Source organism: Heptranchias perlo, chromosome 2 (assembly GCF_035084215.1).
Source record: "Heptranchias perlo isolate sHepPer1 chromosome 2, sHepPer1.hap1, whole genome shotgun sequence".
Classification (NCBI taxonomy): domain Eukaryota; kingdom Metazoa; phylum Chordata; class Chondrichthyes; order Hexanchiformes; family Hexanchidae; genus Heptranchias; species Heptranchias perlo.
Window position 1 is genome coordinate 14143825 of NC_090326.1, and position 25998 is coordinate 14169822.

The following is a 25998-nucleotide window of genomic DNA, read 5'->3' on the forward strand; positions in this document are numbered from 1 at the left end:
TCCATCACTTTCAGATAGCCGCACCTGCTCTGGTAGACCTCATGGACTGCGTAATGGGGAGGCCAGACTGTATTCCTCGGTTGCCACCCGACTTCAGGGGCAGCCTTTTCCTGCTCATGCTGGTCTTCTCCGCTGATTGCAGTGCTGGTGTAGCGCTGAGCGCAATCCGTATAAAAAATTGAAGTTTCAATTGAAATATGGGGCAGCTCATCTTTTCTCTGAACAATCCAGGACATAGACAGCAGCCCCTGCAAACTCAGTTCAATATAAGGAATAACCAAGCTTCGCAGGTGTAATGAGTTAGTAGGGAATGTGACAGCAATGACCGAACTAATGGCTGTGGTGCACATATTCAGTGTTGTAGTGCACAGAAGTAACTTGCAGTCCGCAGGAGTTTTTTAGGTTTTGGAAATGGATGGTAAGTAAGAGCTAACAATCCTTCCTACATTACCAATCAGTAATGCTCCTGCACTGCAGGCTTAATACCAACAGTGATTTCTCAGCTATAGAGTGCAATCAAGAAAGTGGAAATAGACTTGAATAAAATACAATCAGGGAACTGTTTCAGGACACATCAAGTCTAGTCAGAGCTGTGATTACAGAGCGTGAACAGCAATCTGTTATGGTCTGGTGGGTAGAGGTGTTTGCAAGAACCAAGGAGTTAAGTTCAGTGGAACAGCTAATCAGCAGCAGATAGATGGTTGTTTTTCCATATTTCATTTGGATAAGAGCAACTTTTAATAGTCATTGAGGGTAAGTATTCATATCAAGTTAAAGAGACAACACTTGACATTGAATATACTTCCCTTTTAGCTTGAATTCAAGCTGATTTGAATTTCCAATTGTTCGGTACAACAAAATGGGGGGAGGGAGGGAGAAGGAAAGTACCATTTTATGAATATCTCTCCAGGCAGTATCTGTCTTCCTGGTTTCTTTGGAAGGATGTATTACATATTTTCGTTTAACAAATAAAAGGCAATGAGAAAGTCCCGTACTCCTTGGAATTACAACTATTCACTGTCCTATTGTCTCCTCTCTGTTCTCTGTTTATTACTAGGACAGACCTATCCTAATCTTGCTATGTAACCACACCTATGAAACTTGAGTTTCCCTGTGTCCAATCGTGTGCGTGTTTTGGCTGCCGCTCCGGACCCGAGCCCATTGCTTCTATTTCCCCTTTATTCACCTTTTCTCTTCTTCTTTTCTCTTTACCCCTCCTAGGCCCCTCTCTTCTGTTGTCATGCCTCCTTTTATTTCTCCTCTCTCAGGTACTCTGCCCCCCCAAATCCCTACCCCAACCCTTCAGCACTCCTCGACCTTCCTACTCTCCTGCCGCTGTCCCAGGCTTGACTCCCTCTTAGATAAGCCTACAGCTTCCCTCTGTGCCTCTCTTGGCTTCCTCCAAAGGGACCATTGAGGCACTCGTCGCTGCCTCCTTATGAGCAGCAACCCCAATTGGCCCATCCTACTCTCTCACCGACTTTCCCGCCCACTGCGCAGCTGGGGGCTAATCTTGCCAATCTCCTTCCCGTCCCACTCACCCCTCCCAGCGCTGACCCTGTGGACTCTGCCAGTGGATCAGCTATCACCACCCCTCTCTGCGTCTCCCTCCAGAATGTCCATTCACTTGTGAACAAGGTCCATGCCATCCATGAGCTGACGGGTGATGACACCTCCCCCCTTAATGAAGCCTCCCCGCCGAGCTATATCTTCCACCAGTTGCCCCGCCCAGAACGCCGCGATGGCAGAGTGGCCCTTATCACCAACTCACACCTTGGTCTGTCCCCCTACTCCTCTGGCACCTTCTCCTCCTTTGAGCATCTCACCTTGTTCCACCCCTCTCACCTCTCCTTTAAAATTCTCATTCTCACCCAAGTACCACGTCCAGTTTCTCACCGAGATATCTTCACTGATTTCCTCCCTCAGCCTCTGCACCGAGCAACTTCTCATCCTCGGTGATTTCAACCTTCATCTCAACTCATCATGATGTGGAGATGCCGGTGATGGACTGGGGTTGACAATTGTAAACAATTTTACAACACCAAGTTATAGTCCAGCAATTTTATTTTAAATTCACAAGCTTTCGGAGACTTCCTCCTTCCTCAGGTAAATGTTCAGGAGCTCCTCGAAGCCTACGCATTTATACATATAGAACAATACATGGTGTTTACAGACTGCCCCTGCAACTGCCCGTTGCCAAGGCAATCACCGTGTTCAGACAGAGAGGTGTCACCTGCAGAACCCCCGAATACACATTCAACAAAAAAACAAACAGGAAAAAAAACAGAGAGAGGCAGAAACATCCGGAAGGCAGAGAAAGCCAGCAAATGACCCATTATATTAAAAACAGATAACATTTGTTCGCTGGTGGGGTAACGTGTAGCGTGACATGAACCCAAGATCCCGGTTGAGGCCGTCCTCATGGGTGCGGAACTTGGCTATCAATTTCTGCTCGACGATTTTGCGTTGTCGTGTGTCTCGAAGGCCGCCTTGGAGTACGCTTACCCGAAGGTCGGTGGATGAATGTCCATGACTGCTGAAGTGTTCCCCGACTGGGAGGGAACCCTCCTGTTTGGCGATTGTTGCGCGGTGTCCGTTCATCCGTTGTCGCAGCGTCTGCATGGTCTCGCCAATGTACCATGCTCTGGGGCATCCTTTCCTGCAACGTATGAGGTAGACAACGTTGGCCGAGTCACAGGAGTATGAACCATGCACCTGGTGGGTGGTGTCCTCTCGTGTGATGGTGGTATCTGTGTCGATGATCTGGCATGTCTTGCAGAGGTTACCGTGGCAGGGTTGTGTGGTGTCGTGGACGCTGTTCTCTTGAAAGCTAGGTAATTTGCTGCGAACGATGGTCTGTTTGAGGTTGGGTGGCTGTTTAAAGGTGAGTAGTGGAGGTGTGGGGATGGCCATAGCGAGGTGTTTGTCCTCATTGATGACATGTTGAAGGCTGCGGAGAACATGGCGTAGTTTCTCCGCTCCGGGGAAGTACTGGACGACAAAGGGTACTCTGTTGGTTGCGTCCCGTGTTAGTCTCCTGAGGAGGTCTATGCGATTTTTTGCTGTGGCCCGTCGGAACTGTCGATCGATGAGTCGAGCGTCATATCCCGTTCTTACTAGGGCGTCTTTCAGCGTCTGTAGGTGTCCATCGCGTTCCTCCTCGTCTGAGCAGACCCTGTGTATTCGCAGGGCCTGTCCATAGGGGATGGCCTCTTTGACGTGGTTAGGGTGGAAGCTGGAAAAGTGGAGCATCGTGAGGTTGTCCGTGGGCTTGCGGTAGAGTGAGGTGTTGAGGTGCCCGTCTTTGATGGAGATTCGTGTGTCCAAGAAAGAAACTGATTCTGAGGAGTAGTCCATGGTGAGCTTGATGGTGGGATGGAACTTGTTGATGTTCAACAAGTTCCATCCCACCATCAAGCTCACCATGGACTACTCCTCAGAATCGGTTTCATTCTTGGACACACGAATCTCCATCAAAGACAGGCACCTCAGCACCTCACTCTACCGCAAGCCCACGGACAACCTCACGATGCTCCACTTTTCCAGCTTCCACCCTAACCACGTCAAAGAGGCCATCCCCTATGGACAGGCCCTGCGAATACACAGGGTCTGCTCAGACGAGGAGGAACGCGATGGACACCTACAGACGCTGAAAGACGCCCTAGTAAGAACGGGATATGACGCTCGACTCATCGATCGACAGTTCCGACGGGCCACAGCAAAAAATCGCATAGACCTCCTCAGGAGACTAACACGGGACGCAACCAACAGAGTACCCTTTGTCGTCCAGTACTTCCCCGGAGCGGAGAAACTACGCCATGTTCTCCGCAGCCTTCAACATGTCATCAATGAGGACAAACACCTCGCTATGGCCATCCCCACACCTCCACTACTCGCCTTTAAACAGCCACCCAACCTCAAACAGACCATCGTTCGCAGCAAATTACCTAGCTTTCAAGAGAACAGCGTCCACGACACCACACAACCCTGCCACGGTAACCTCTGCAAGACATGCCAGATCATCGACACAGATACCACCATCACACGAGAGGACACCACCCACCAGGTGCATGGTTCATACTCCTGTGACTCGGCCAACGTTGTCTACCTCATACGTTGCAGGAAAGGATGCCCCAGAGCATGGTACATTGGCGAGACCATGCAGACGCTGCGACAACGGATGAACGGACACCGCGCAACAATCGCCAAACAGGAGGGTTCCCTCCCAATCGGGGAACACTTCAGCAGTCATGGACATTCATCCACCGACCTTCGGGTAAGCGTACTCCAAGGCGGCCTTCGAGACACACGACAACGCAAAATCGTCGAGCAGAAATTGATAGCCAAGTTCCGCACCCATGAGGACGGCCTCAACCGGGATCTTGGGTTCATGTCACGCTACACGTTACCCCACCAGCGAACAAATGTTATCTGTTTTTAATATAATGGGTCATTTGCTGGCTTTCTCTGCCTTCCGGATGTTTCTGCCTCTCTCTGTTTTTTTTCCTGTTTGTTTTTTTGTTGAATGTGTATTCGGGGGTTCTGCAGGTGACACCTCTCTGTCTGAACACGGTGATTGCCTTGGCAACGGGCAGTTGCAGGGGCAGTCTGTAAACACCATGTATTGTTCTATATGTATAAATGCGTAGGCTTCAAGGAGCTCCTGAACATTTACCTGAGGAAGGAGGAAGTCTCCGAAAGCTTGTGAATTTAAAATAAAATTGCTGGACTATAACTTGGTGTTGTAAAATTGTTTACAATTGTCAACTCATCATGCCCTCTCTCCTCTGAGTTCACTGCCCTCCTATCCTCCCTTAATCTCTCCCTCCTTATACACTCCCCTACCCATATTCACGGCCACCCCTCGACCTTGCCATCTCACGTGGCCTCTCTACTCCCATCGTGTCAATCACAGATAAGGCCATCTCTGAGCACTTCCTTGTATCCCTCTCCACCCACATCTCCCTTCCCCCTCCCAACCCCGCTTCCTTCTGTATCTGCCCCTGGCAAAAACTCTCCCCCAGGTGACTTGCAATGTCACTTTCAAATTCCCAACTGTCTAGCCTTTGGCCCTCCATTCACCACAACATTTCTGCAACTACTGATCTGCTCAATCACACCCTCACCTCCACCTTTGATGCCCTTGTCCCCATTAAAGCAATTACTTTCCCTGACCCTGATTGTTCCCCCTGGTACGGCCCTCATCTCCACTCCCTTATGTTCAAGGGAAGCAAACTTGAACATTTATGGCGGACAACTGGTTTAGCCATTCATCGCCAGATCTGGCTGGACCACATAAAGCACCATCGGGTCCTGCTCTCCACTGCCAAAACTGATCACTATTCCAGGATCATCCTGGAATGCAAAGAAAAGTCCCGGCTTCTCTTCTCCACTACAAACCATCTTCTTAAACCCCTCTCCCCTGCCCCCTCCACCCTCACCTCCAACATCAACTGCGAGGAGCTCATGGACTTCTTTGTCACTAAGATTGAGACCATCCGTTCAGCTGCCTCTGCCGCTTCCCTCCCTTCCCCTAGCCCACCAGGCTAAACTTCCCCTAAGATAACCCCCCCTGCCCTAGCCCTGAACTCGCATCTTTCTCTAGTTTCTCTTCTATTTCCCCTCATACCCACTCCGAGCTCATCTTGACCATGAGAACCACCTCCTGCTCCCTTGACTCTATTCCCACCAAACTGCTAACCAACCAACTTCCCTTCCTGGCCACCATGTTAGCTGATATTGATAATGGTTCCGCCTCCTCAGGTACTGCCCCCCTCCCCTTCAAATCTGCCGTCATCACTCCCCTCCTCTAAAAACCTACCCTTGACCCCTCTGTCCTTGCAAACCACCGCCCCCATATCCAATCTCCCTTTCCTCTCCAAACTCCTTGAACATGTTGTCGCCTCCCAAATCCGTGCCCATCTTTACCGCAACTCCATGTTTGAACCCCTCCAATCAGATTTCAGCCCCTGCCACAATATTGAAACGGCCCTTATCAAAGTCACAAATGACATCCCATGTGACTGTGACCAGGGTAAACTATCCCTCCTCATCCTTCTCGACCTGTCTGCAGCCTTTGACATGGTTGACCACACCATCCTCCTCCAACGCCTCTCCTCCATTGTCCAGCTGGGTGGGACTGCGCTCGCCTGGTTCCATTCTCATCTATCCAGTCATAGCCAGAGAATAATGCAATGGCTTCTCTTCCCACTCCCGCGCTGTTACCACTGGAGTCCCCCAAGGATCGATCCTTGGCCCCTCCTATTTCTCATCTACATGCTGCCCCTCGGCGACATCATCCAACAACACAACGTTCCACATGTACACTGACGACACCCAGCTCTAACTCACCACCACCTCTCTTGACCCCTCCACTGTCTCTGATTTGTGACACTGCTTGTCCGACTGGATGAGCAAAAATTTCCTCCGACTAAATATTGGGAAGACCGAAGCCATTGTCTTCGGTCCCGCCACACACTCCGTTCCATAGCCATCGATTCCATCCCTCTCCCCGGCCACTGTCTGAGGCTGAACCAGACCGTTCGCAACCTTGGCGTCCTATTTGACCCTGAGATGAGCTTTCGACTCCATATCATCAAGACCGCCTACTTCCACCTCCGTAATATCGCCCCTGCCTCAGCTCATCTGCTACTGAAACTCTAATCCATGCCTTTATTACCTCTAGACTTGACTATTCCAATGTTCTCCTGGACGGCCTCCTATCTTCCACCCTCCATAAACTTGAGCTCATCCAAATCTCTGCTGCCTGTATCCTAACTCTTACCATGCCCCGTTCATCCATCACCCCTGTGCTCTGGTCCGCCAACACCTCGATTTGAAGATTCTCATCCTTGTTTTCAAATCTCTCCATGACCTCACCCCTCCCTATCTCTCTAACCTCCTCCAGCCCTACAACCCTCCGAGATCTCTGCGTTCCTCCATTTCTGGCCTCTTGCGCATCGCCAATTTTAATCGCTCCATCACTGGCGGCCATGTTTTCAGCTGCCTGAGCCCTAAGCTCTCGAATTTTCTCCTTAAATGTCTCCACCTCTCTACCTCTCTCTTTTCCATTAAGATGCTCTCTAACACCTATTTCTTTGACCAAACTTTTGGTCACCTGTCACGATATCTCCTTATGTGGCTTGGTGTCAAATTTTGTTTGATAACGCTCCTGTGAAGTGCTTTGGGACATTTTACTATGTTAAAGGCAGTATATAATATAATAAAGTATATAAATGCAAGTTTTTGTTGTTGTTGAATGCTGCACACATCTTTCTTGTGCCTTTTAATCAGGCTACGTGTTTCTGACTGAGTGGTTCTATTAACTCTTTGCGCAAACCAGTGGCTTTATGCATTATAATAATTGAAAAATAAGATTTTCATTTCGATTATTGGTCAAATTGAAGAAAAACGCTGTAGCTCCATTGATTTCTACAATGATACATTATCATTTTGACATAGTGTGGTTTGATAGAGAGCTGAGCTGTGCATTGGAGTGCTGATTCCCTGATAGAGCATTAGGAAATCACGGACCTGTGGTGCCTTGTTATCAGTCCATTTAAAGTAACGGATGGAAAATCAGGTCCATGGTTTCCCAACAAGAGAGATTGCCACTCCTTGTCAGGGGGCGATTAATCATAGACTTGTTTGTACATGAACTCATGAAAATAATTGTTGCAATGAATGGTGTTAGTTAGGGGCATTTTTCACAGTCTCATCGGTCACTTGACTGGTTGTAATTTAAGGGTTGTTTTAGTAACTACTTTCTTTGAAAGACTCTAATGTACCAGAGACCACTTGCAATGTCAAGTTTATTTTACATAACAGTCATAAATTAATTGCTAGATCTAGTAAACCTAATAAGGCAGGACAGAAAGTGAGGGTGAGCAGGAACTAGGGTTATAAAACCAGTGAGAAATTGTTACTTTGGCAAAATAGAAAGTTAATTGGAGTTGTGTCAAAAGCTTTCTATGATTTGGATCAACTGTAATTAGATAGAAAGAACTTGCATTAATACAAGCAATTCTCAATTCCTTCCTCTCATCAGAGTATAAACCTTCCCTGACAAGCAGCGCCACCTCATTCCTTTCCTTCTTCATCCTTCCTGAAATACAACAACAACAACCTGCATTTATATAGCACCTTTAACATCGTAAAACGCCCCAAGGCGCTTCACAGGAGTGATTATCAAACATAATTTATCACCGAGTCACATAAGGAGATATTAGGACAGGTGACCAAAAACTTGGTCAAAGACCATAGTCCTGCAGATTACGCCCAACTCATCCCCTTCCTGTAGCCAGGATTCAGTAACTCCCATAAGATCTACCAACTCCCTATTTGCCATCACTTCCAACTCATTCATTTTATTGCTTATGCCCATGCCATCTACGTAACTAATCATTAGTTTATTCCGTCCCTCCCCGCTGTATTCAAATGACTGCTTCCTAATAATTGGCCCACACTGTTATCTCTTTCTCTAATTGAAATCCTTCCCAACTGTTTTATTTACCCCAGGAGCCAGGAGGAATGTGCCTCTTCGGTTTAGGTGAAGGACATCCCGATGGTAAAACCTTCCCTTCCTCCAGAGGTGGTCCCAGTAGACCAATAATTTGAACCCCTCCCTGCAGTACCATGTGTTGTGCCACACACTGACCTGCCTAATCTGACTTTCTCTAATAAATCCAGTGCTAATCCTGATATTACTATGCTGGAAATCCTTTTCTTTAATCTAGTCCCTAGCTCCTGAAATTCCCTTTTATAGGACCTCCATCCTACGCCCACCGACATTGGTTCCCCGTCAACCATGACCTTTGGTTTCTCCCCTTCCCACCATAGAATCTTATCCAAGTCCCACTTAGTCAGTTCTCAAACTTAGGTACCTGGGGAGTAACACATTAGCTGGGACTCCCAGTCACGATTGCAGATGATTCTATCGCTCTCTCTCATGACATTTAATCTTGTCTGCTCCATGTTGCCCTTGAGCAATCACTTGTTGCTGTGTGGCTTCGGCCTGTTCATGATTATCTTCCCCTGCCTTTCCATCACTGTCCACTTCCATGGCTGAAAACCTATCAGACAGCCCTAGTTTCATCTGTTCCCTTTGTTTCTGCCAGCACTTTTTACGTGGCCCAGGGGCTACCACCTGTAGATCACTGTCTGATCGCTCGCTGTCTCTCTCTCCATCTATTTGCTTAAATGTCTTGGGATGTCTCTTCTAAATAAGAACATGGGAAATGGTGGAAGCAGTTAGTGTTGATTCATTCAAATGCAAGTTCGTTAGATTTCTTTCAGAAAATAACATTTTGGGATACAGTAAATGAGTAATTTGAGACATGACATGTGGTAAGTGCAGCATGCTTGGGAGGAACAGGTGACTTTGGACCAATGGTTCCCAAAGCTCCCCACCACTGGTGGTTTTCCTCACCTCATGTCTGGGCCTGTTGTAGACTAATTGATAGAGATTGATTGCCATGATTAGTCAACAACTCCATTATCGTTGTATCCATTAGCATTGTGGGAGCACCTTCACCACATGGACTGCAGCAGTTTAAGAAGAAGCCACCCTCTCAAGGACAACTAGGGATGGGCAATAAATGCTGGCCTTGCCAGCGATACCCACATCCCCAGAATGAATTAAAAAAATCCTTTTTTAAATCACGCGACTGCCAGGATGGTAGAAGGCAAATTAGATGGACCTTCGGCTTTTGTCGTCACTGAAGCAGTGGGTAAGTCCACAAGACTATTTCAAATTAGCCTGTGACAATGGAACAAGTGGGTACAGCTTCAAATAAACACGGGAAATATTTCCGTTTATATGGTGCGTTATCACCTCATCAAAAATGTATCAAAGAGTTGCACGCAGTGAAAACTAGGAAAAATATACATTCTTGGAAGGGTCCAGTAGCATCGAGATTTAAAGCTATGGATACTTTCACTGCCATAGGCAGAGCTGTTCCTGTGGCTGGACTCGTCTAGAGGTCATCCTGAAGGAGACGGTGTAACTGAGTGGCAGCCTCCCTTGTGAAATGTATGTGGAGATGCCGGTGATGGACTGGGGTTGACAATTGTAAACAATTTTACAACACCAAGTTATAGTCCAGCAATTTTATTTTAAATTCACAAGCTTTCGGAGGCTTCCTCCTTCCTCAGGTAAATGTTCAGGAGCTCCTAAATGTAGACCATGAAGACCGGGCCCTACCTGAGGGTCGCTGCTGGAGAGGCAGGTGCCCTGACATCGATCACTTCATTTGAGCCCAGTATGCTGACAGGCTCGAGGGCCCATTTCCATCGACCCTCAGGCTTCCCGATAACAGGCCCAGTCCAAAATCCACCCCTATGTGTCCTGGAAACTCGCTGAACCGTCACCTACTAACTCATTGTGTTGCTAAATGCATTTAGAAACTTGCTTGTCTTGTCCCAGTGAAATCGTTGAAGCATGTCTTTAGAATTCCATTTGCACTTAGCTCATATTTGTAACTGTCCTTTTAAGTTATAATATGATAGCAGTTAATTTAAAATGATCAAAGATTAAATATCTGAAAACCCTACGAAGATGACATCATAGTTAATATTAATAGCTTATAATAGGTGTATAAATCATGATTGTTGCCTATGTGGGAGAAAATAATGGCAGAATGTTTAATCGAGGCACATCTCCTGCAGAGTGGGAGGCCCGAAGCTCTACTTGAAATATGTCTGCAATGCACAGAGCATCCAGGAAAATCATAGGAAGGCTTATTTTAGCCACATCCATCCCTTAATAATTGTTTCAGTTGATGATTCGTTACTTTGACACTAAATCACTAGATTTTTTTAAGCTCACAAAGGACAATGCAATGCGCCGGTAGTTATACTGCAGCGTAGACGCACCAAGTCCCCACACATGGTGAGGAGGATCACAGGAAAGCTGCAGGCAGTGGGCCGATGATGGGAGGTACCTCACCACAGGTCAGGGCCCAGACAACCAGTGCGTTAACAGTCATTTTACCACACAAACAACTACTTCTCTCTGGGGTGGTAGAAAGGCCCTAAAATTAAGCCCCAATTTCGTTCCAATTGTCTCCGCTGCTCACTTAAAGGGAGACACTCACCCTGGGGTATTCTGCTGGTAGGTATAGTAATCATGTCCCAGGTAGGTATAGTGACCATGTCCCAGGTGGGTATAGTGACCATGTCCCAGGTGGGTATAGTGACCTTGTTCCAGGTGGGTATAGCGACCATGCCCCAGGTAGGTATAGAGACCATGTCCCAGGTGGGTATAGAGACCATGCCCCAGGTGGGTATAGAGACCATGCCCCAGGTAGGTATAGTGACCTTGTCCCAGGTGGGTATAGCGACCATGCCCCAGGTAGGTATAGGGACCATGTCCCAGGTGGGTATAGAGACCATGTCCCAGGTGGGTATAGAGACCATGCCACAGGTGGGTATAGAGACCATGCCCCAGGTAGGTATAGTGACCTTGTCCCAGGTGGGTATAGTGACCATGCCCCAGGTAGGTATAGGGACCATGTCCCAGGTGGGTATAGCGACCATGCCCCAGGTAGGTATAGTGACCATGCCCCAGATGGGTATAGCGACCATGCCCCAGGTAGGTATAGCGACCATGCCCCAGGTAGGTATAGTGACCATGCCCCAGGTAGGTATAGCGACCTTGCCCCAGATGAGCATAGTGACCGTGCCCCAGGTGAGTATAGTGACCATGTCCCAGGTAGGTATAGTGACCATGCCCCAGGTATGTATAGTGACCATGCCCCAGGTAGGTACAGCGACCATGCCCCAGGTGGGTATAGCGACCATGTCCCAGGTGGGTATAGCGAACATGCCCCAGGTAGGTATAGCGACCATGCTCCAGATGAGCATAGTGACCGGGCCCCAGGTGAGTATAGTGAACATGTCCCAGGTAGGTATAGTGACCATGCCCCAGGAGGGTATAGCGACCATGTCCCAGGTAGGTATAGTGACCATGCCGCAGCAGGGTATAGTGATCATGCCTCAGGTAGGTATAGTGACCGTGTCCCAGGTGGGTATAGCGACCATGCCCCAGATGGGTATAGTGACAGTGCCCCAGGTGGGTATAGTGACCGTGCCCCAGGTGGGTATAGTGATCATGGCCCAGGTGGGTATAGTGACCATGGCCCAGGTGGGTATAGCGACCATGCCCAAGGTGGGTATAGTGACCATGGCCCAGGTGGGTATAGTGACCATGCCCCAGGTGGGTAGAGTGACCATGCCCCAGGTGGGTATAGCGACCATGCCCCAGGTGGGTATAGCGACCATGCCCCAGGTGGGTATAGCGACCATGGCCCAGGTGGGTTTAGCGACCATGGCCCAGGTGGGTATAGTGACCATGGCTCAGGTGGGTATAGCGACCATGGCCCAGGTGGGTATAGCGACCGTGTCCCAGGTGGGTATAGTGACCATGCCCCAGATGGGTATAGAGACCGTGCCCCAGGTGGGTATAGTGACCGTGCCCCAGATGGGTATAGTGACCGTGCCCCAGATGGGTATAGAGACCGTGCCCCAGGTGGGTATAGAGACCGTGCCCCAGGTGGGTATACTGACCGTGCCCCAGGTGGGTATAGTGACCGTGCCCCAGGAACTGTAGCAACCATGCCCCAGGTGGGTATATTGACCAAGCCCCAGGTGGGTATAGTGACCATGTCCCAGATGGGTATAGCAACCATGCCCCAGGTGGGTATAGTGACCATGCCCCAGGTGGGTATAGTGACCGTGCCCCAGGTGGGTATAGTGACCATGCCCCAGGTGGGTATAGCGACCATGCGCCAGGTGGGTATAGTGACCATGCCCCAGGTGGGTATAGTGACCATGCCCCAGGTGGGTATAGTGACCATTCCCCAGGTGGGTATAGGGACCATGTCCCAGGTGGGTATAGTGACCATGCCCCAGGTGGGTATAGTGACCTTGTCCCAGGTGGGTATAGCAACCATGTCCCAGGTAGGTATCGGGACCATGTCCCAGGTGGGTATAGAGACCATGCCCCAGGTGGGTATGGAGACCATGCCCCAGGTAGGTATAGTGACCTTGTCCCAGGTGGGTATAGCGACCATGCCCCAGGTAGGTATAGGGACCATGTCCCAGGTGGGTATAGTGACCATACCCCAGGTGGGTATAGTGACCATGCCCGAGGTAGGTATAGTGACCATGCCCCAGGTGGGTATAGTGACCATGTCCCAGATGGGTATAGCGACCGTGCCCCAGGTGGGTATAGCGACCATGCCCCAGGTAGGTATAGCGACCATGCCCCAGGTAGGTATAGTGACCATGCCCCAGGTGGGTATTGCGACCATGCCCCAGGTAGGTATAGCGACCATGCCCCAGGGAGGTAGAGTGACCATGCCCCAGGTGGGTATAGCGACCATGCCCCAGGTAGATATAGCGACCTTGCCCCAGATGAGCATAGTGACCATGCCCCAGGTGAGTATAGTGACCATGTCCCAGGTAGGTATAGCGACCATGCCCCAGGTGGGTATAGCGACCATGCCCCAGGTGGGTATAGCGACCATGCCCCAGGTGGGTATAGCGACCATGCCCCAGGTGGGTATAGCGACCATGCCCCAGGTGGGTATAGTGACCATGTCCCAGGTGGGTATAGTGACTGTGCCCAGGTGGGTATAGCGACCATGCCCCAGGTGGGTATAGTGACCATGCCCCAGGTGGGTATAGCGACCATGCCCCAGGTGGGTATAGTGACCATGCCCCAGGTGGGTATAGTGACCATGGCCCAGGTGGGTATAGTGACCATGCCCCAGGTAGGTATAGAGACCATGCCTCAGGTGGGTATAGCGACCATGCCCCAGGTGGGTATAGCGACCATGCCCCAGGTGGGTATAGCGACCATGCCCTAGGTGGGTATAGCGACCATGGCCCAGGTGGGTATAGCGACCATGGCCCAGGTGGGTATAGCGACCATGCCCCAGGTGGGTATAGTGATCATGGCCCAGGTGTGTATAGCGACCATGCCCCAGGTGGGTATAGCGACCATGCCTCAGGTAAGTATAGCGACCGTGTCCCAGGTGGGTATAGTGACCGTGCCCCAGGTGGGTATAGTGACCGTGCCCCAGGTGGGTATACTGACCGTGCCCCAGGTGGGTATAGTGACCATGCCCCAGGAACTGTAGCAACCATGCCCCAGGTGGGTATATTGACCATGCCCCAGGTGGGTATAGTGACCATGTCCCAGATGGGTATAGCAACCATGGCCCTGGTGGGTATAGTGACTATGCCCCAGGTGGGTATAGCAACCATGCCCCAGGTGGGTATAGTGACCATGCCCCAGGTGGGTATAGCGACCATGCCTCAGGTAAGTATAGCGACCGTGTCCCAGGTGGGTATAGTGACCGTGCCCCAGGTGGGTATAGTGACCGTGCCCCAGGTGGGTATAGTGACCGTGCCCCAGGTGGGTATAGTGACCGTGCTCCAGGTGGGTATAGTGACCATGCCCCAGGAACTGTAGCAACCATGCCCCAGGTGGGTATATTGACCATGCCCCAGGTGGGTATAGTGACCATGTCCCAGATGGGTATAGCAACCATGGCCCTGGTGGGTATAGTGACCATGCCCCAGGTGGGTATAGCAACCATGCCCCAGGTGGGTATAGTGACCATGCCCCAGGTGGGTATAGTGACCGTGCCCAAGTGGGTATAGTGACCTTGCCCCAGGTTGGTATAGTGACCGTGCCCAGGTGGGTATAGTGATCATGCCCCAGGTGGGTATAGTGACCATGCCCCAGGTGGGTATAGTGACCGTGCCCAGGTGGGTATAATGACCATGCCCCAGGTGGGTATAGTGACCTTGCCCCAGGTGGGTATAGTGACCGTGCCCCAGGTCTGTATAATGACCATGCCCCAGGTGGGTATAGTGACCGTGCCCCAGGTGGGTATAGTGACCATGCCCCAGGTGGGTATAGTGACCATGCCCCAGGTGGGTATAATGACCATGCCCCAGGTGGGTATAGTGACCATGCCCCAGGTGGGTATAGTGACCGTGCCCCAGGTGGGTATAGTGACCATGCCCCGGGTGGGTATAGTGACCGTGCCCAGTTGGGTATAGTGACCTTGCCCCAGGTTGGTATAGTGACCGTGCCCCAGGTGGGTATAGTGACCATGCCCCAGGTGGGTATAGTGACCGTGCCCAGTTGGGTATAGTGACCGTGCCCCAGGTGGGTGTCAGCAGCCACGCCCCAGGTGGGGGCCTCGATAGTGAATGTTGGTGGGTGATTTGCTTGTTAATGGTTTCATAGCAAAGTCCAACCCTGGATTCACTGGTCAAATCGTAAACATGATCTTTTTGAATTTGTTTTTAAATTAAGTCTTATGTTGCGGACAACATTTATTACCCAATCCTAGTTGCCTTAAATGTATTAAGAGTCAACCACATGGTGTGGAACTGGGGATCAGGTGGAGGTGACAGACTCCTTTCCCTGAAGGACATTAGTGAATCAGTTGGGTTTTTGTGACAACAAGACAGCTTTCGTGGTCACTTTTCACAACTTAAATTGGTGAGATTTGAGCTCATGACCTCTGAGTGGGTAGTCCACTCCCATGACCATCAGGGATGAGGGACGTCAGTTATGTGGAGAGACTGGAGAAGCTGAGAGCAGAGAAGGTTAAGGGGAGAATTAATAGAGGTGTTCAAAATTATGAAGGGTTTTGATAAGAATAAATAAGGAGAAGCTGTTCCTACTGACAGGAGGGTCGGTAACCAGAGGACACAGATTTAAGGTATTTGGCAAAAGAACCAGAGGTGAGCTGAGGAGAAGCTAATTTACCCAGCAGCGAGTTTTTGTGATCTGGAATGCACTGCCTGAAAGGGTGGTGGAAGGAGATTCATTAATAACTTTCAAAAGGGAATTGGAAAAAATTGCAGAGCTATGGGGAAAGAGTAGGGGAGTGGGACTAATTGTATAGTTCTTTCAAAGAACCAACACAGGCACAATGGGCTGAATGGCCTCCATCTGTGCTGTATCATTCTGTGATTCTATGATCTTGCATTTCCAATCTTCGTGTATGTAATGGCCAGAGCAATTCTCCCCCTCCAATGACTAGGTACATGTACCTTCCAGCAGTGATCAGTGATGATTTCCTCTTTGCCTCTCAATGGTGGATGTCAATGGAAAAAAAGTTACTGATGGCCTCAGAGAGAGAAGTAATTCTGCAGTCCCTGTAAGACAGGTTAAAGGTTAAATATGCAGGCAGCAGTGAGTGCTCATCTGAGAGCGGCAATTCATTGATGCCGTAATGTCCCAGTGTCTAACATTGCCGTGTATCTCTGCTATAGATAATCTGAAGGGGCTCGAGCACACCACATGCAGAGAGAAAGAGATCCAGGCTGTTAATCCTGACTTTAATGATCACTAAAATTAAAGGAAAGTAAATGGTGAGGAGGTGGGTGAAAAAAATCATTCTAATGGCTTTGATGTAAGATTTAACTCACAGCTCTATTATGCTGTGTGATTTTGAGTGCAAAATTCATTTTTTATAATGGTGTAAAATGTAAAATTCATGATATGGATCAGATTAATTCTATGCTATTAGAAGATGACAATGGTGGGAGGCTTTCAGTTTGACATTCAGGTGACATTCAGCATGGGGGGGAGAGAAATCCATAACTGATTGACTTGTGGCTGTCTTCAGAAAGATGTGGTATTTACTAATGCAGATTACCATTTAAGCCCGTCAAGAATGTTAACCTCTGGAGCGTTGGATGAAACAAGTCAATGTACATGAATCTGTAGCAATATTAGTCAGCTGCCTAACTCTGGTGTCCGAGCGAGATATGTTGGAGCTCTCAGACCGAAGCCAAGGCACTTGTGAAATTGCTTTCACTCTTCTCCAGCCGTGTATTAAGTGTCAGTTTCAATCAATCAGCAGCCACTGCCAAAACAATGCGAAAGTTTTCGGCCACATAAAAGTATCTTTATTTCCCCCCTGAAAAGTTTTACTTTATGTGGAATAGCCTAACGCTTAATTGGTGCACAGCATATTAGTCTAGTTTTTGGTGGATAATTTATGAAAAACTCAGGCGAATTTCTACTAATCAGGGTAAGAGTAAAATGTAATTCATATTCTGAAATAAACGACATTATGAATTCAGAGTACCCGCACTAATTGCTCCTTATAAAGACCCCTGGGGTTATATTGGACGTGCACACAAGGACTGCACTTTTAAATCTCTATTAGGTGGCTTTTCACTCATTAACACAATCTTTTAGGCACGATTATTTAAAGCTATTTTTGCACAATATTGCACAAACATTCACACTCGAACAATATGTCACTGAAGTTAATTGACAACCTGGACACCTGGATATCCAAGTGGGTCAGATTTTGGTGAATTGTAATATTGTCAACTTTTTCACGTTTTGATTTAAACCATTTTTTTTAACCCAATGCCACATACCAAAATAAACCACTCCTCAAACAAACCATGATTTTAAAGCGCATTTTTTCAGTGGTGGTTTGCTGATTTGAGTGACATATTGAGCCCCACTCCAGGGACTCAAGCGCGAAATCTAGGCTGACACTCCCAGTGTACTGTTGAGGGAATGCTTCACTATCGGTGGTACCGACTTTCGGATGAGTTGATAAACCAAGGTCCTGTCTGCCCTCTCAGGTGGACCTAAAAGATCCCAAAACACTGTTTGAGGAAGAGCAGGGGAGTTCTCCCCGGTGTCCTGGCCAAAATTTATCCCTCAACCCACATCACTAAAACAGATTATCTAGTCATTATCTCATTGCTGTTTGTGGGACCTTGCTGCGTGCAAATTGACTGCTGTATTTCCTACATTACAATAGTGACTGCACTTCAAAATGTAATTCATTCTCTGTGAAGAGCTTTGGGACGTCCTGAGATTGTGAAAGGCACTATAGAAATACAAATCTTTCTTTTGAGTTGGAATTGCTCACCTTGCATCAGTGTAACTCTGCAGTTGCCAGTCTGTCAGGCACCAGTGTCGAAGTGCAGGACAAAGATTCGGGACTAACATCGTTATTCGAAATAAATAAATAACTTGGGTGCTCTATGATAATACGGGCAGGGCTAAGGGGCTATGGCGAACCTCCATTCCAAAGCAAACAAATTAAATGCTAATTGTTTGAAAGCTTTTTGGGGGAAGGGGGCATACTTTGGACTTTAAAAACTCCTGATTTTGACAAAGAATGTTTTCATTCAATGTTTAATGCTGGGTTTAACATAAAATGTTGTGATGGGAATGTGAATTTGAAGTTAATAACAGACCGAGACTGATTCATTGCTCCGTAGTCACCGATTAATAATGACATATTGAAGGAACACAAGGCAGCATAAGCATCATGGGAGTGAAGGAAAAGATAAACAGAATTGGCAGTTATTGACAAAGTTACCTGGATACTGGATGAAAATGGATCCATTGAATTAAACGATGAGCGATTCCATAGTTGGCCTCTGTGTCACCTGTGGAAGTGGGGAGAAAGGGCACAAACTGATTTGACCTCCAGGAACGTTCCCGCAGTTGGAAAGTATTTATGTGCAGACATTGCGTGATGGCATCAGAAGGTCAGAAATGGGGATGTTCACTGATGATTGCACAGTGTTCAGTTCCATTCGCAACCCCTCAGATAATGAAGCAGTCCGAGCCAGCATGCAGCAAGACCTGGACAACATCCAGGCTTGGGCTGATAAGTGGCAAGTAACATTCGCGCCAGACAAGTGCCAGGCAATGACCATCTCCAACCAGAGAGAGTCTAACCACCTCTCCTTGATATTCAACGGCATTACCATCGCCGAATCCCCCACCATCAACATCCTGGGGGTCATCATTGACCAGAAACTTAACTGGACCAGCCATATAAATACTGTGGCTACAAGAGAAGGTCAGAGGCTGGGTATTCTGTGGCGAGTGACTCACCTCCTGACTCCCCAAAGCCTTTCCACCATCTACAAGGCACAAGTCAGGAATGTGATGGTGCAGCTCCAACAACACTCAAGAAGCTTGACACCATCCAGGACAAAGCAGCCTGCTTGATTGGCACCCCATCCACCACCCTAAACATTCACTCCCTTCACCATCGGCGCACCGTGACTGCAGTGTGTACCATTTACAAGATGCACTGCAGCAACTTGGCAAGGCTTCTTCGACAGCACCTCCCAAACCCGCGACCTCCACCACCTGGAAGGACGAGGGCAGCAGGCGCATGGGAACAACACCACCTGCACGTTCCCCTCCAAGTCACACACCATCCCGACTTGGAAATATATCGCCGTTCCTTCATTGTCGCTGGGTCAAAATCCTGGAACTCCCTACCTAACAGCATTGTGGGAGAACCTTCACCACACGGACTGCAGCGGTTCAAGAAGGCGGTTCACCACCACCTTCTCAAGGGCAATTAGGGATGGGCAATAAATGATGGCCTCGCTAGCAACATCCACATCCCATGAACAAATGAAAAAAAGGGCAGGAAACCGTGGAGAAAAAAATAAGAAGGTCCTACTTTAGATGACTAGAAACAGCAACAGGATCATTTCAGGAGGTTGTCACAGAGCCTTACTGGATGTGAATGTAGATAAAGCTATAATGCTACAATCCCAATTCTCCAACCCCGCCCCCCCCCCCCCCACCCAACTTGGTGGTAACGAGGCCCTATGCTAGGTTCAGAAGTCTGTGTGCAATTACCCCTGTATAGAGCGCTATCCAATCCCTGCGGCATTGCTCGTGGGGCGTCTCATTTCTCAGCTCCGATTGTCATCTGGTCTCCTCCAGCTCATCAATATTTTCCCCAATGAAGACAATGGCTCCATACTGTCCACTTTTACTGAAACCCCATGGGGGTGATTTTAATCCAACCCACCCAGCAGGAACAGGAGGTAGGGTGGGACACAGTTAAAATCCCCTCCACCCCTTTCCCACTCCATCCCCACTCGCTGATGCTTTAAATGGGCCCATCTTTTAATGGCCAAGGCATCTGCCTGGTGGGAGCCCCATTAATACTTGCAAATGGGGGTCTTCTGATGTCATTTAACCCCCAACTGTGCCATGGGCCCTTCCCGGCTGACCTCCCCCCATCCTCTCGGGGAAACCTGTTGGGGAAGAAGTGGAGGCCCTGAAAGGGACTGGGTAGATCAGGATTGCTCCTTTGGCCCCCACAAAGAATGTCTGGGCCTCCACTGCCCCGGGCTCCACTCTAACCACAAAGCCCTCCCGCACGCCCCACCCCGCCGAATCCTGCTTGAGACCCTCGGCTAGTTAACCTCCCCCGGCCATGTCTTGACCTAGGCCGCGTGCCCTGAATTGGGCCTCTGGTCAGTTTTCTAGACCAAGCTTTTCTTAAAATGTTGGGTCTCAGTGAGGTTCTTATGCTCCAACTCCACCATCAGTGGGGCAGACATCGGGTTAATGAGGGGGACTGAGATCAGATCACTGAGGGGGACTGAGGTCAGATCACTGAGGGGAGACTGAGGTCAGATCACTGAGGGGGACTGAGGTCAGATCACTGAGGGGGACTGAGGTCAGATCACTGAGGGGGACTGAGGTCAGATCACTGAGGGGGACTGAGGTCAGATCACTGAGGGAGACTGAGGTCAGATCACTGAGGGGGACTGAGATCAGAGCACTGAGGGGGACTGAGATCAGATCACTGAGGGGGACTGAGGTCAGAGCACTGAGGGGAGACTGAGGTCAAATCACTGAGGAGGACTGAGGTCAGATCATTGAGGGGAGACTGAGGTCAGATCACTGAGGGGAGACTGAGGTCAGATCACTGAGGGGGACTGAGGTCAGATCACTGAGGGGAGACTGAGGTCAGATCACTGAGGGGGACTGAGATCAGATCATTGAGGGGGACTGAGATCAGATCACTGAGGCGGACTGAGATCAGATCATTGAGGGGGACTGAGATCAGATCATTGAGGGGGACTGAGATCAGATTACTGAGGGGAGACTGAGGTCAGATCACTGAGGGGGACTGAGGTCAGATCACTGAGGCGGACTGAGATCAGATCATTGAGGGGGACTGAGATCAGATCATTGCGGGGAGACTGAGGTCAGATCGCTGAGGGGGGACTGAGATCAGATCATTGAGGGGAGACTGAGGTCAGATCACTGAGGGGCAACTGAGATCAGATCACTGAGGGGGACTGAGATCAGATCACTGAGGGAGACTGAGATCAGATCATTGAGGGGAGACTGAGGTCAGATCACTGAGGGGGGACTGAGATCAGATCATTGAGGGGAGACTGAGGTCAGATCACTGAGGGGGACTGAGATCAGATCACTGAGGGGGGACTGAGATCAGATCATTGAGGGGAGACTGATGTCAGATCACTGAGGGGAGACTGAGGTCAGATCACTGAGGGGAGACTGAGGTCAGATCACTGAGGGGGACTGAGGTCAGAGCACTGAGGGGGACTGAGATCAGACCACTGAGGGGGACTGAGATCAGATCACTGAGGCGGACTGAGATCAGATCACTGAGGGAGACTGAGGTCAGATCACTGAGGGGGACTGAGATCAGATCACTGAGGGAGACTGAGGTCAGATCACTGAGGGGGACTGACGTCAGATCACTGAGGGGGACTGAGATCAGATCATTGAGGGGGACTGAGATCAGATCATTGAGGGGGACTGAGATCAGATCACTGAGGGGGACTGAGATCAGATCACTGAGGGGGACTGAGATCAGAGCACTGAGGGGAGAATGAGGTCAAATCACTGAGGAGGACTGAGGTCAGTTCATTGAGGGGAGACTGACGTCAGATCACTGAGGGGGACTGAGGTCAGATCACTGAATATAAATACTGTGGCTACGAGAGTAGGTGAGAGGCTGGGTATTCTGCGGCGAGTGACTCATCTCCTGACTCCCCAAAGCCTTTCCATTATCTACAAGGCACAAGTCAGGAGTGTGATGGAATACTCTCCACTTGCCTGGATGAGTGCAGCTCCAACAACACTCAACAAGCTCGACACCATCCAAGATAAAGCAGCCCGCTTGATTGGCACCCCATCCACCACCCTAAACATTCACTCCCTTCACCACCGGCGCACTGTGGCTGCAGTGTGCACCATCCACAGGATGCACTGCAGCAACTCGCCAAGGCTTCTTCGACAGCACCTCCCAAACCCGCGACCTCTACCACCTAGAAGGACAAGGGCAGCAGGCGCATGGGAACAACACCACCTGCACATTCCCCTCCAAGTCACACACCATCCCGACTTGGAAATATATCGCCGTTCCTTCATTGTCGCTGGGTCAAAATCCTGGAACTCCCTTCCTAACAGCATTGTGGGAGAACCTTCACCACACGGACTGCAGCGGTTCAAGAAGGCGGCTCACCACCACCTTCTCGAGGGCAATTAGGGATGGGCAATAAATGCCGGCCTTGCCAGCGACGCCCACATCCCGTGAACGAATAAAAAAAAACTGAGGGGAGACTGAGGTCAGATCACTGAGGGGGACTGAGATCAGATCATTGAGGGGAGACTGAGGTCAGATCACTGAGGGGAGGCTGAGGTCAGGTCACTGAGGGGGACTGAGATCAGATCATTGAGGGGGACTGAGATCAGATCATTGAGGGGGACTGAGATCAGATCATTGAGGGGGACTGAGATCAGATTACTGAGGGGAGACTGAGGTCAGATCACTGAGGGGGACTGAGATCAGATCACTGAGGCGGACTGAGATCAGATCATTGAGGGGGACTGAGATCAGATCATTGAGGGGAGACTGAGGTCAGATCGCTGAGGGGGACTGAAATCAGATCATTGAGGGGAGACTGAGGTCAGATCACTGAGGGGGACTGAGATCAGATCATTGAGGGGAGACTGAGGTCAGATCACTGAGGGGAGGCTGAGGTCAGGTCACTGAGGGGGACTGAGATCAGATCATTGAGGGGGACTGAGATCAGATCATTGAGGGGGACTGAGATCAGATCACTGAGGCGGACTGAGATCAGATCATTGAGGGGGACTGAGATCAGATCATTGAGGGGGACTGAGATCAGATTACTGAGGGGAGACTGAGGTCAGATCACTGAGGGGGACTGAGATCAGATCACTGAGGCGGACTGAGATCAGATCATTGAGGGGGACTGAGATCAGATCATTGAGGGGGACTGAGATCAGATCATTGAGGGGAGACTGAGGTCAGATCGCTGAGGGGGACTGAGATCAGATCATTGAGGGGAGACTGAGGTCAGATCACTGAGGGGCAACTGAGATCAGATCACTAAGGGGGACTGAGGTCAGACCACTGAGGGGAGGCTGAGGTCAGGTCACTGAGGGGGACTGAGGTCAGACCACTGAGGGGAGACAAAGGTCAGGTCACTGAGGGGGGACTGACATCAGATCACTGAGGGGGACTGAGATCAGATCACTGAGGGGAGACTGAGGTCAGACCACTGAGGGGGACTGAGGTCAGACCACTGAGGGGGAATGAGATCAGATCACTGAGGCAGACTGAGATCAGATCATTGAGGGGGACTGGGATCAGATCACTGAGGGGGACTGAGGTCAGATCACTGAGGGGGACTGAGATCAGATCACTGAGGGGGACTGAGGTCAGACCACTGAGGGGAGGCTGAGGTCAGGTCACTGAGGGGGACTGAGGTCAGATCACTGAGGGGAGACTGAGGTCAGACCACTGAGGGGGACTGAGGTCAGACCACTGAGGGGGACTGAGATCAGATCACTGAGGGGGACTGAGATCAGATCACTGAGGGAGACTGAGGTCAGACCACTGAGGGGGACTGAGGTCAGACCACTGAGGGGGACTGAGGTCAGACCACTGAGGGGGACTGAGGTCAGACCACTGAGGGGGACTGGGATCAGACCACTGAGGGGGACTGGGTTCAGATCACTGAGGGGGACTGAGGTCAGATCACTGAGGGGGACTGAGGTCAGGTCTCTGAGGGGGACTGGGATCAGATCACTGAGGGGAGGCTAAGGTCAGGCCTCTGAGTGGAAACTGAGGTCATGCTTGTGTGGAGGCTTGTAAAATATTAGCACCCAATGTCAGATCATGCAGGGGGGAAACACATTTTCTGAGTCTCGCCAAATGTTGGATTATTGCTTGCCAATCTATAGCGCTGTGGATTACTGACGAGGCGATGGTATATATAGTCCCATTAGACAGTGATCACGTGGAAAGCAATATTCTCCAATTTGTTTTGTCCCTCTTTGATGAATGGATCAATTCTAATGATTTGTCTGTTAAATGATTTGAAGGTGACCTGAAGGTGGTGAATGATATTCAAAGTTGGGGCAGATCTTGACTTTTTGCAATAGTGTAAAACCGGTGATCCATTTTGCATCGCTCCCGATTTTTACTTCCATTGACTTTAATAGATAGATAACCGTCCACTCAAACACCAACATGGATAATGTGTAAGGAGGAAGAACCTTGGGCTGGTCCCAGAAATACCATATTGTAATAAATCACTTGGAATTTGAGCACTGATCTATTTGTGTTTTTTTTTACTACGAAAGAGGAAGAGGAAAATTCATGTGGGTGTGAACACAGAGGGATTGGGATTAGGAGGAGATTACAGGTATGGCTGGGAGGATTCTCTTCCTATTGATTGTAGGATGGGGCTCTTTTATAGGAGGATTCCTGGCCTTTGGCAGTAAGTCAGTTAACGGTGCCTCCGGAGAGGGCCAGGCAAATGTCCTCAGCAGCTGTTGAGGGACTTGTGGTTGTTCTTCCTTTGACTGCATCCAAATAATCCATCCTGCAAAAGGGGAGGAGGACACTGTACTGAACACGGTGACAAACAAGGTGTGAAGATGAATGCCAGCATTCTGCAGCAATTTCTGGAGCAGTAAAAAACGTTTTAATTCAAGAAGCCTGAAGTAAAGGCCTCTCTTGCCTGTCTCTTTTCAGCTCTTCACACACAGAACAGGAAAAGGACGAGTGCCCAATTTCCCTGGGTATAATACTCCTTGTTCAGGTGCTACTTGGGGCCCTGTTATCAGTGGTGGACTGGAACACAATTTAAACTAGTTTGCATACCATCTTTGCCAGATATTTATAACAGTTTCCACAAATCAGTAAAATATAGACATCCATTGAGAGAGGTTCTGATTCTTGTATGAAGTGGTGTATAGGATGAGCCTATACACCACTTCATACAAGATCAGCAATGCAATAGGAGTGTAAATATTTTATTTTGAACTATCTGATCGAAAAAAACAATCTTTTGTTCATACAATCAAAATAGAACATGGTTATAGAGTCATAGAGTTATACAGCACGGATAGAGGCCCTTCGGCCCATCGTGTCCGCGCCGGCCATCAGCCCTGTCTACTCTAATCCCATATTCCAGCATTTGGTCCGTAGCCTTGTATGCTATGGCATTTCAAGTGCTCATCCAAATGCTTCTTGAATGTTGTGAGGGTTCCTGCCTCCACAACCCTTTCAGGCAGTGAGTTCCAGACTCCAACCACCCTCTGGGTGAAAAAATTCTTTCTCAAATCCCCTCTAAACCTCCCGCCTTTTACCTTGAATCTATGTCCCCTTGTTATAGAACCCTCAACGAAGGGAAAAAGCTCCTTAGTATCCATCCTATCTGTGCCCCTCATAATTTTGTACACCTCAATCATGTCCCCCCTCAGCCTCCTCTGCTCCAAGGAAAACAAACCCAATCTTCCCAGTCTCTCTTCATAGCTGAAGCGCTCCAGCCCTGGTAACATCCTGGTGAATCTCCTCTGCACCCTCTCCAAAGCGATCACATCCTTCCTGTAGTGTGGCGACCAGAACTGCACACAGTACTCCAGCTGTGGCCTAACCAGTGTTTTATACAGCTCCATCATAACCTCCTTGCTCTTATATTCTATGCCTCGGCTAATAAAGGCAAGTATCCCATATGCCTTCTTTACCACCTTATCTACCTGTTCTGCCGCCTTCAGGGATCTGTGAACTTGCACACCAAGATCCCTCTGACCCTCTGTCTTGCCTAGGGTCCTCCCATTCATTGTGTATTCCCTTGCCTTGTTAGTCCCTCCAAAGT